Below are 12,693 nucleotides of genomic sequence, written 5' to 3' on the forward strand. Positions count from 1 at the left end.
ATTAACGGGATTTACATCAAAGGAATTACAGCCTTTAACCACAGGGTCAAATTTCACCCATCCAATTAAGTTTTTTTTTCCTGAGCACACATTAGCTACTGACTCTGGTGTGATTTTTTTTTTTACAGTGACAGGTGTGGCTTTGATTGCCAACTAGTTGAACTTCTGTGGTAGTTAAAGACTAATTTGATTGCTGAAGTTAGATTATAAATCACATTGAAAAAGAAGAAAGGTTTCAACAGACGAAATATGAGACAAACTGCAGCTGAGTAGGTGGGACTCATTAGTCACCAGAAGGCAGGCTCTGTTACTGGAGAAGCAAGAACACATGGGTTGTCTTGGAGCATCCGTACAGATGGAACTGATGAGTAACAGCAAATAACACTTGTTACTCAGCTTGCTACTTGGGATCATAGTATCAGAAGTGTAATGTAATTGAAGCTTGCTTTCTTGGTAGGTACTTAACGAAACTATTATTAGCTTTGTCCTCCTTTTACTTGATTTTCTCCTCCTAAGGCTTTTTGAGGAGCGGCTCAAACAAACATTGTGTGGGCTCTCTCCCAGTCAGCTGCATGTTTGGGTTGGCTGCTGATAGGAACGTCTGCTCACATTCCTGCAGGCATGTTGATTTGGATATAGCAGACACATACAAATAGCCTGCATGCAGGAACCTAGCTGAAAAAAAACCCTGTGTGCTATATTATTAATACATTCAGTCCACCCATCTTCTCGTTAGGGAGCAAGTGTGAGTGTGCTTATTGTCCATCTCTTTGGCAAGCCTCCTGCCACCTTCCTGCGTCCCCCAGCATGGAAAACTGTAATTCTAAAACAGGCCATTTTATTATGAAAATACATTTTCCAGGCAATATTCCCCTGAGGCCCTTCACATTAAGAGCATCTTTTGAACTGGACAAATACTGTTCTGCTATTTTCCAATATCAACTGCATGATGATGGCCAAGCATGGTCCAGCTGGAAGCAACTCTCAAAGTAGACCATTTAATACAGGAGCATTGCTGACGGAAGGCTCTCAGGCCTTATGATAGGATATTATCTGCTTTTATTGCACTGTGGATGCCGTAAAGTGGCCCCATGATTTGAGGTTTGGACTGTTCCCTTTAAGTCCAGGTGTACCCTAAACCCAGCCAGGAGGTAAAGGCCCCTCTCCTCACCAAAAGCAAGACCATCTCTCTGTTAGTTTCTATGCTTGCTATACGCAGGAGGAAACTGCTTGCTCCCTCCATTTCATAGGCATCAAGCTAATTGAGACCTAAACAATCAATAAAGGATGGATTAAAGTCCTAAGTGCCAAAAGCACAAGCAGCTAAATTAATGAAGTTAATCCCTCTGTAATACCCATTTGTTAAAGCTTTCCTCAGCATCTCCTGATGGAGCTTGCTTGACTTCTCAGGAAATGAATGAACAGCTTTTATTCATCATAGTCTGCAGTGCATCCTCACATGTTTCTAGTGTCATTAGCACATGGCCAAAACTACAAGCTGAATTTAGTCCCATGAACCCTATGCTCTCTGGCATGAGATGAACAGCACAAGTTCTGCACAGTCCTGACCTGCAGTCACCACGTGCAGGTATGGGTCTTCCAAACCTATTCAGCCCTTGGTTGAGGTAGTTGAAAGCGCATTTGCAATTAGTAGTGCTCATGCTCATGGCAGAAACAGGTTCATCTGAAAGATCAGGCAGCAGGCATGAGCTCAAAAGCCTGGTCACTTCATTCTGCCGTACCATGAAGTGGGGTGACCCTTCAAAATATCACTTACCCTTCCTGTGAAACTGTCTTTGGTGCTGCAACAAGGAATTGCCGAATGTTATCACAGCTGCATTTATAATTGGGATACTTGTTCCTACAGATTGGATGGAAACTAGTACATTATTTTTCAGAGTGATGAAAAAGGGGGTCCTGTAAGGCTACTGCTTAGCTTGAGCAGAAATCTGGGTTCTGATAAACTTACACAGACCTTCATAGCCTGTTTTGCTGGCTTATAACAGATACTCCCTAATCATTAACCTCAAGGGGAGGAGCAACATTTTCTTTTAATAAATAGGGAGATGCTGTGGCATGCTGCAGTGTTATAAAACTTACAGCACTTGTGAAATACCAGCCTTTCAGGGTGGAATAATTCTGTCATCTTGTTTCCATACAGCTCTTCTCAGAGTATCATCTTGCTGACAAATATTTTATCACATAACTTCTACCCCTTTCTACACCCCCCAGCATGCTTATTATATTTTATCATTTTCCTCATGACTCATCTCTAAAGCAGAGTCTTTCAACTGCGTGAAGTTTTTCATGAAACTGATGCTTCAGAGGAAGCAGAGTGACATTAATGACAGTGACCCTTTAGTTCGTTAAATACTAAAGGCTGATTATCCTTCAGCATTTTCTAGCCTAAGGGCTATCTAACTCCCCAACAGCCAGACTGCTTCTACGAAAACCGAGCTGGGAAGATTTATAGGACTTCTATACCTCTCCACTTTCTGAAGTTGGGACCTGGTGATATCTAGTTCATTCCTCAGTGGACATCCTAAAAGCTGCTCTGAATTGTAGCTCCAGTGGTCTATGACAACGGGGACTTGCTAAAATGCGACAGTGCCCTGTCCACATCATCTTCTTTACTAGAAGATTTCTATCTAGTCCATTATACTAACTTTCCAGATTCACTTGGCTATTCAACCCTGCTTTTGGAAACACTCCATGGCCTATGGAAGGGGAGGGACCATTCCCTGAGCACTCAGCAGCCACGCTGCTTGTTGGACTAAGATCACAATGGCAACATGCTGGAGGTAAAGTGCCAATCCTTGGACTTTTACATGTTTTACAGCTTCTTTACTAAGGCAAAATGACTGCACTAGAGTAGAAAATCAGTTCCGGTCAGTCTGGCTTTAGGTTAAGGGATTCTGCTCACCTCTGAGCTGACAGACACCATGTTTCCCTGGTACCAGGGAAACCACACTCCACCTCTACCAACAGAACACTCATCTCTTCCCAAAACAATGCAAAATCAGATTAGTAACCACTCTACTGTTCTTTTCTTTTTCTGTTCCACCCAGGAAAGGAAAAATCCATCCATCTGAAATTTAAGCCCAACCACGTAACTATTTTTGTTTGTTTTGCACACAAGTGTTAATTAATTGACTCCTGTTTACACAAATTTAAGGTAACATCAGATCCTTTGTTATCCCACCTTGGAAATTCCTGCTGTTTTCATGATAACACCTTGACTGATTTTCTCAGATTTCTAATGATTTTCCCACGGAGCAGCAGGTCTACTCTTGCATGTAAAAAAGGGGCCTGGAGCCACCGGAAAGTTTCTGAATTAAATCTTGACTGACTTCACTGTCATTGTTGGAGAGAAGCCATTGCTTTTTATAGTATCCTTTTAAGATTAGTCATAATGTAGTATAGTATTCATGTCCTCTATTTGAATTTGTTGTCTTTTTGCATGAAGAACAGTAAAAATAATTGCATAGCACCTTGTTTCATTTTGTCTTTTTCTTTTTTTAACTTCCCTTTTAAAACCTTAGCTTTTTGTTTGTTTGCACATTAGCATCACTGGGAAAAAGATTTTCACCACTAGAATGCAATCTGGGATCCCAATCACAGTAATCAATATTTGTTCAACGTTCTTCAAAAGAAAGAAGACCTCACACATATGCATATAGAAAGCCAGCCTGTTCTCTGGGACAAAACACCAACTGGTGATAATTGCAATGATGATTGTGAAGAGCTGACAATATTAATTACCATCACTGAGCTACAGCAGAATCTCAAGATACAGGTGTCACGGAGAGAATTCATGCAAACATTGATTACTTTTCAAGATTTTGAGAGACATCTGGTCCATTTAGCAGAAAAAAGGGGCAAATAGTAAGATCTGCCTTTCCAAAGCTGAATGTTTGGTCCTACTTTCTGCCTATGATATTGTTTTTTCAGACAGTAATAATACATTACTTCTGATTGCAGGCCCTTTTCAAGCAACTTTTCCTACACTAGTTACTATGCTTCAATTGGACAATTATATAGTTGTAGCTAACTGAACTACTGTGGTAGCTTTGTCAGCTCTTACCAGACTTTGCTAGATTACCAACCCTTCAGGAAACACTGTTCCCCTCAGTTTGCGTGTGTGCATTAATGCATAGACACACAAATGAAAGTGCATACGTTATTACTACCTAACTACAATCAATCCATAGACAATATGAATGATTTTAAACTTAGCAATGCCACTGCTTCCTGGATCAGAAATTCACCAGACCACAGTGAAGATTCCCATCTAGCAACGTGCTTCATATCTGTTTTATCACAGTTGAGTCTTGTTCCTTAGTAGTGACTGTGCGGGTTGCCCAAGAGGGGGATGAGAAATATCTCAGCTCAGAATACACTCCTTATGATCCTATTGTAAAAAATTGTTTCTCTACTCCCTCAGCAGAGTATTTTCATCTCTAGACAAGGATACAACTTGGCAAGCGACGACAGTTCATTTTCCAAGCTAAGTGACATGAGCTTTGAGTTTCAGCTCAGGGCTGGTCTCCACTCTGTTAGATACAGATACTAACAGTGTGCGGAGATAACTAATAATAGTTTAGCAAAGCACTGGGGTGTCTGTTTGTGCCCCCCTCAATTAACTCCTTGTCCTGCTAAGAGAACTACTTTCAGAGGGAAGAAAGCAGGCAAGGAAGTGAGCAAACTCAACTGTTATTACCACATTTTATTAATGTATAATAAATATAGTAGAATGAACAGTAGAAGTAAAGGGTGTTGCTAACAGCGACAACCACAGAGAGAATAGATACAGACCCTTGTTCCTGGATCACTCAAAATAAGAGGATCTCCTTGGCTGTCTGGTTGATATCAGCTGTGGTAATAGCTTCCTTACCTGCTGCTCAGTTTTTTTAAACACAGGATCATGGCGCTAAGAGTTGGGGGAAAAAAAGAATTCCATCTGTCCTCTGTGGACATGCCTGTAGCACCCTGATAGAAGCGTTTACAGCAACTCACTGTAATATTTGCGATTGTTGGCATTCTTCCCTCCACTTAATTATTTTCCCCCAAGTACATGTGTCCACTGCTGACAGAGGACAAATCAGGGCAAAACGATATTATGCTGGTCCCTAGTCATTACTCCTTTGGTCTCCACCTTAACCCTTGCCTTTCTCCCCCACATCCCGCATGGAGTTGTGTTTTTTCCTTATTTACTCAGCAGCGTGCTGACACCTCTCCCTTTCAGATCTGCTGACAATTTACAAATGCAAACTCTTAGCCATGGACTACAAGAAACAAATCATTCAACTTCAGTAAGTGACTGATCATCTGCGAATAAATTTTTAATCAGTACAAGTCTTTCTTTCTATAGCACTGTTACTGTGTTCAAAATCCACGTATATAATAGAACAGATATACGGAGCCCTTTTCTATTTTTACTATTTGCAAGAGTAAACCATGCTCAGAAATGCTCTCAAAAGCTTTTCCTACTGGAAAGTAATTCAATTTCATTCAGAACACATCCAGAACTTGTTTTCCCTCAGTAAATATTATCAGTCTTTGTTTTGTTCTGACTGTTAAGAAGGCGATGTTTATCTAAATGACCCAATGTGCAAGACCACATATGGGATCAGTTTAGACATCTTCTCACATAGTATTGATGCTTACAGTTAGGGCGCCCAATTTGTATCCAAGGTTAGTACAGACAATCCTGGGTTTTGTTACGTTTCTCATCTTCCATAACAGTACCAAAGAACTGCCAGTAACAACACAACTAATTTTAAAGAATTTTGCACAAATAGAACCAGTCCATAACCCTGTAGGACAGGTACAAGAGCTTTATCAGCTATAAAGTCATTACATGCCATTAGATAATATCAGCTCTTAATCCAGGATTGCTCTTAAATCCACAAAGGAAACAGATTCAGCCTACCTCTCACCTCTGCCCTTACTATGGGGGAAGCACAGTCATACAAGTTACAAAGTTTTGCTGTCTGTAGCCGTAAGACTGTGAGTGGCTTGCTTTTACTCCTACATCAGTGACGATTTCACAAACAAATCAGAGGCAGGATGTTGTTCTTAATATAATCAGGTTCTCCTTAGCTTCGTCTGCTTCTGATGGAGGCGGCTTATGTTATTCAAAATAAAGGCAGCAGGAACAGTCGTAGGACTCAAATCTGACAACTTTTACTACTGCCAATGTATTTTGATAATAAAACCTGCCTAACTCTAACCCAGCACTTGTTAGACAGTCTTCAGCTAAAAATAAGTTTGAGACTCATTAAAATACTATCACCTGCCTGTCCCAGCATTGTAGGATTAATTAACAGCCCCTGTTCTTAATGCTGGGCTGACCCAGGGTGGGTATCATGACTCAAGAATGGCTAAGTTTTGGAGGGACCAGTCACCCTATGGAAAGATATGCGTGCTCATCTGATTGCAAAAGGAGACAAAGAGAAGATGCAACCATGAGAAGGGAAAGCATGTGTTAAAAAAAAAAAAAAAAAAAAAAAAAAATCAGAGAAATTAGCTCAGCTTAGGGGAGAGAAACTAAGTTTGAATGGATGGGGGAAGCTACCTCCTAGGTAATAAAATGTCAAAATTTCATATTGGGGGAGATATACAGTTATCTGCATAATAAAAAATTCTTAAGATGCTGATACCAGCCTGTAGAAAATTCACCACAATTCTAGAGCTCATAGGATCACTCTGTTCAATCAGATGTGATTTCTGAGCTCAGTAATGATTTTCAGACCTTTCAAGGGTACCTCATTCACCCATCACTATTTATACTTAGCACAATCTTTTGTATAGACTTTTTTTCAGGGACTTGAAGAGAAAAACAAGAAGTCCTGTGTGAAATTTCAAGAAAGCTCATTGTCCCGACACTTAAGGCATTACATGATCAGAATGTACTTTTTCTTAATTTTAACGCTTTGAAGACAGCTAGGTCATTCTAAAGGCTGCAACCTGCTATCTCCACTCATGCAAACAAACCTTACTCACAAGGATCATCATCTCATTTACTTCAAGGGATGGTCTGCATGTAGAGGTAAGGTTTGGACCTTTCTTACATCCCCCTCCCTCAGTGTGCATTAAGCTCTAAGAGTAAGTTGAGGCGGTTACAAAAAACACCCCTACACCCCTCAAAACAACAGAAAAGCCCACTTCAAAAAACTTTGTTATTTCGTACCATCTCCCATAGCAGGTGCCTTCAGACTAGTCAATCCTTCCTTTCAGTCCCCTTTTGAGCTGCTACATGCTACTGGAAAACTTGACAATATCCTGTCAAAAAACAACCCCACCCACCTCTGGCCCATACTCTATGGCACCGTGCTTTCTAAAGAGAGATATAAATCCAGGCTTAAGTACGCTTCAGGGTAAGTAAAACTCACAAAATTCAAGTTAAACATTTGCAACATAACGCCAATATATGCATCAGCCTAGACATCATACCCAGCAGTGGGATTTATAGTTCTGCAAGACAGGAAAGCCAGCCTCTCCCTCTCTCACCAACACTTGGAGGCACAGCTGAACGAAAGCAGTTACAAAACCAATTCCCGGTAATGGGCACTTTCAGTTTGCAGTTTGTATATTACTCAGTGTAACTTTTCCCTCAGTAAACTTGAAATAACTTTAAGGTCATCTGGAGCAAATGCTACCGAGAAGAAAGACGGTTTTAGCACGGAAGTCCCAGGAAAAGACTCAGATGACTTCTAGAGGGAGAGGCACCAGAGCTCTATTGTCATTCCTGAGCTGCAGACTCCCTGGAAGTGAAGTGATAGGAGCAGGGGTAGAAAAAAAATCCATTTAATATAGGCAGATCCAAAGTTATGCAAGCAGGAAGATTTAATTTAAATTGCCCCTTACAGGAGAGGCCTCAGCTTCTGAGAAAACCCTGGCTCACAAAGAAAGGCAGGGATTAAGTGATGGAACGAAGTTCCCACCATGTAGTCGTGGGAAAGAAAAGTTCGTACCGTTGGGTGAATAGACAGGGGAATACTGAGCACGTGTCATTATCTTCACACGTGACATTAACGGGAGCCTTCCTGGAATCCACTGTGCTGGTAGCCAGCGAGGACAGTGGTGGGGGCTCAGAGAAGAGCGTCCCAGCCGTTTCTCCTGGGGAGCATCTGCATTCCAGGGAGAGACCAAAGGAGCCCGGGCTATTTATCTCATCAGAGACAACGTTAAGTGGCTATTTAATTACTGCCCTTAAATACTGGAGCAGGGAGAGACGATCTGAAACTAGATAGCTATTTAATCTGACAGACAAAGACATTACGAGATCCAGTAGCTAGAAAATGAAGTCAGAAAAAGTTCAAAGCAGAAAAAAAAGATGCAAACGTTTAACGATGAGATTAACAATTGGAACCAATTATCCAGGAATGTAGTCAATTCCCCGCCGTTGGAAATCATTCAATGCAGACAGTTTGAAGAGGCTGGTGGGCCTGACCTTCGACTCACTGGGGAATAGCCTGTGCTTTGTATTATGGAAGAGGTTAGACTATGGGATCATAATGATTCCTTATGACTAATAAATCCATCAGCATCATTGTTATCATCTGAGAGAAACAGAAGGATGAAGGAAAAAAGTATTAACAAAGCCAAGGCCTGTACAGGGCACAAAAAGCAGGTTGATCTGTGGACAACAGAAGCCACAGACTGGGAGCTGGCAAGATCATCTGTAGTTTTGTCACCGACTTCAGCAGGAGGAAGAAGAGGCCCGACAGGGATTTATGGCCACCCCTAACGCCCCAAGCCAGCTTGCCCAACATGCCCCCAGTGAGCTGGTGGTGCGCCTTCAACACGGGGGAGCATCACCAGCTGCGCCGTTACTTGACTGCAGCGGCCCAGCTCGCAGCCCGGGCTGACCACCCTCCAGCACCCCCGAGAGCACAGCTTTGGGGACACCCGTCCCGGGGTACGCGGGTACCCGCGCACGCCCGTTCCCCTCCGGCTTCGCCCCCGGGAAGGCCGCAGGAGCGGGCCCGGGGGAGGTCCCTTCGCCGTGAGCCCCGCGGCGGGGGAGGGCGGGGGCCGGGGCTGCCCCCCGCGGCGGCCTCCGGGCCACCTTCCGCGCTGCGACACCGCGGCCGCGGGCCGCCGACACGTTGCCGTGGCGACCGCGCCGCTGCGACCGCGCCGCGCATCCCCCCCGGCCCGGCCCGCCAAGGAGGAAGGGGGGGCACCTTATTTTTTTCCTTTTTAAGTTTTCCGCGCTCCCGGATACGCGGGCGCGCAACCCGCTTCCGAGCGCCGGTAAAAATCAGTAGAGGCTTAGAGAGACCCCTTAGGGGCTAGCCCGGGCCGGCTGCCCCCCATCCACGGGGGGTCGCTCGGTGGGGCCGCCCCCCGGCAGGGGGGCACGGCTCTTAGGGCACGGCTCGGCCCGCCCAGCACCCCCGGGCCGGGTAAGGGCGGCTGGGCGAGTTAGCCCCCCGCCTCGCCACCCCTCCTCACCCCCGGCCACCTGTCCTCGTAACTGCCCCGCTCCTCTCTGGCGCCGAAAAAACTTGCTGGGGGGATGTGGGGGTGCTCACGATCCCCCCCCGCGCTGGCCTCCCGCCCCTTACCTCCTCCGCGGTGGCACCCGGTGAGCCGCGGGCAGGGATGACCTTGCGGAGAAATTCATCATCCGGGCAGGAAAACAAGCCCTTCCTCGGGGTGTGCAGCCGCGGGAGGAGGGCGGGCGGAGGGAAGAAGGAGGGCTCCGCTGGGGTGGCCCTCCCCGCCGCGGGAGGCAGAGGGGAGGCGAGTCGTACCGGCTACGAAGAGGCAGCGGCGGCGGGAGGCTCGGGCAGACCGGCCCCGGCCAGCCTCCGCCCGGGGAGCCGAGCGGTGCCGAGCCGAGCAGGCGGCGGCGCCTCCCGGCCGCTCGCAGCTGCGGCTGGCGGCCGGCTCGGGAAGGGGGGGAAGCGCCCGGGCTGCGGCGGCGGGCCGGCGCCGGGCTCCCCCCGGCGGCCGCAGGGAGAGCGGGGCAGCTCCCGGCGGGGCGGTGGAGACGGCACCGGGCAGCTCCGGGCGGGCGGGGGTGAGGGGGGGGCGGCGGGGACGGCACCTCCCGTCGGTGCTGAGAGCCCGCACCCCGCCGACAACCCCTCCCGAACGCGGCGGGCGCGGGCAGGTACCTGCTTCCAGGGAGGCATTTCCAGCTCACGCCGACCCCTCCTCAGGCCTCGTCTGGCTTTTATAGGCCGGGAGCTGGAGGCTCCTGCCCTCCATCAGCTGCATGGGGATGAGCAGGCGGCCCCCGGGACCCTCGGCAGCTCCCCCGGGAGAGCCCGGCCGTGCTCCGGGGCTTGCTCTGCGTTGTCTCCTCTGCCAGCCGGTTCTTTCCAGCTCCTAAACCAAAACTACACGCCAAGCTTCTTCACGGCGGAAGAGCCAGAACTGCACATCCCAAATCCACTCATTCCGTCCACCTTTGCTAGCCCTGCGTGTGTCAGCCGGGGGAGCGTGCCTACAGATAGCTACCGAGGCACCTAATGAGCCGTTTGCTTGCGGAGTTGTACAAATTTGCATGTGGAATTGCAGTGTATGCAAATGCGGATGGACTCTTGTCACGCTTTCGGTTTGGATTGTTGTTTTTGATAGGCAAATTTGGCTTCCTGTGGGAAGCACTGCCCTCTTTGCCTGCAGCGAGCCATCAAAAAAATAGATCCGCGCAAAAATATTAGCAGCAAAAGACATTTTGGGTTAGGACTCATAACTGCCTGGACATCTTTGCTCTAATTTCGGTTTATTCCCACCAGTGTGGAATTTTATCTCTCTCTGCTGCAATCACAGGAAATGGTTCTGCAGAGCCCGGAGATTCGAGTCAAGTACAGGTTTTCAACCGGGAAGATTGTAACCCTTTTACCTTCCTTTATGGATACATAGGAGCAGGATTTCCAAAAATATAGGACAAGCTGCGAGGAGAACTCTGTTGCAATATGGAAAAGATTGGGGGGAAAAAAGAACAGTTGACTAGAGGACCTAAGAAAATAATTTTTATCTCTAATAGTTATAAATATCAATGAATCACATTCCCTTGATCCATATGAATTGACCCATATTTTATTCACTGCCCTGCAAACACCCTCAGGCTCAGTTATTGATCCTAAATCTCTTTGACTCATGGGTTAAGTTATCATAAAAAACATCTTAGATTTCCTGTTGTGGCATACGTAATTTCTTCCCTAACAGTGGCCACTAAGATCAGCGCATATTTATGTAATGTGGCTGAATGCAGCTTTCTGACAGTTATTTAACCATGGAAAATTTAAGATATATTTTCAACATTCCCCAACAATAACCGCTTTTTCACATGTGCCAAAATAGTCAGTGGTACTCTTAAGAGCCTGAACATCCCAAGCAAGAGGCAACCTCGCTGGCAGGGGGAGAGCGGAGAGAGCATAAAACTTTATCAGGGGAAAAAAAAAAAGATTTACAGCACTAGTGCAGCCAGGGGTTCCCGGTAGCTCTTATTTACTTCATTCTCTTTACAGTCTTGCAACTTTTTTTGGTGCTCCGAGGGTTGTATAGAGCCCGGTCGTCACCCTGGTCATGTCTGAGTCAGGAATACAAGGTCAGGTTGGCAGAGTCAGTGTTCAACTCCTCTTCATTATTGTGCTAAATGACCTATTTTTAAAGAAACATTTCCAAACTTCCTAGAATTAATCCTACTGCCATTAACGTTACTACAGTGAAACTTCCCCCCCCCTCCTTTTTTTTCTTTTTTTTGTTAAAGAAGAAGAAAGGCTGGGTGATGCAATTTCCTTTTGTCAGCAATTGTACTTCTATGAAGAGGTAGCCGTAGGCACTTACAGACCTTGCTGCTACAAGGACTTCACAGGACCTCAGGGGCTGCTCAGCAAGGGTCATTTACAATTAGTGTAGTCTTCCTCAACTTTCCTAAACATAAGATTCCTCATCTGGATTCTTAAGAGAGAGCCTTTCTGTTAATAAAACCCCCATTAGCCTGAGATACTAAAATCACAGTCTTGGCACTCAGTTAACCAGTTAACTCAATTAATTCTGCAAGCTAGTCAAGCTTCTTGTGTCCTTTAGTGTAGTTTTAACATCCCACCAACATCTTTTCCTTTCTGCATCTTTCTCCGCGTGTCCAAGTCACTGAAAAATACTAACGCTACTCCCTTTGACAGCAACCTTGCCTGCACCGGAAAAAATAAGAAAGATGAGAATCAGATTTGCCTCCAGGCAGCCCTTATTTGTCTCTGAAACCATTTGCAAAGTGAGGAATTTCAGCTGTTTTAATATTTATAGCTAATACTTCCCTCTTCTTTGGAAACCTACTTTGAGATTAATTGAAGTGGGAACATGGTAAGATTTTCAAAGGCATGTAAGGGAGATGGGTGATCATCTGGCCTTGAAAGTCACAGCAATAAGAGTCATATACATGCAGCTGGGAAACTTTTCTATGGGTTATTGTGCCCTTCCTGTTTTAGGGTTGTGAAGCACCTTCAGAGCACATGGAGGATCAGTCCCAGCATCTGCCAGAAAGGAACAATTGTAATTCTGAGGCAAAAAAGAGAGGGGTTGGGAGCTTTTTTTGCTCCAAGCCCCTCCATGCCCATGCACTTCAAAACTAGTGCCTGAATGTTTTCCTGCTGAGTTCAGGTAAATATTTCCTTCTGGCTGTACGGCACTACTGAGAATCCCTATGCTGCTCTCAGCAGCCATGGCTGAGCA

General features: G+C 45.7%; 1 protein-coding gene across 4 annotated transcripts in view; it reads right to left on the reverse strand.

Annotated features, from left to right (window-relative positions):
- The window catches only part of GPRIN3 (GPRIN family member 3), a 95,299-nt gene that overhangs the window by 26,193 nt on the left and 56,413 nt on the right, over positions 1–12,693 (reverse strand). The window contains exon 1 of one of the 4 annotated variants that reach the window (XM_054203481.1): positions 10,131–10,555. The exons of 2 other annotated variants lie outside the window; for them this stretch is intronic. The gene's annotated coding sequence lies outside the window, so the exon portion shown is untranslated. Of the gene's footprint in view, positions 1–9,575; positions 9,610–10,130; positions 10,556–12,693 lie in introns of those variants that run through there. One more of the 4 variants, XM_054203482.1, reaches the window with a different exon arrangement.

This window comes from Rissa tridactyla, chromosome 5 (genome assembly GCF_028500815.1).
Source record: "Rissa tridactyla isolate bRisTri1 chromosome 5, bRisTri1.patW.cur.20221130, whole genome shotgun sequence".
Lineage (NCBI taxonomy): Eukaryota > Metazoa > Chordata > Aves > Charadriiformes > Laridae > Rissa > Rissa tridactyla.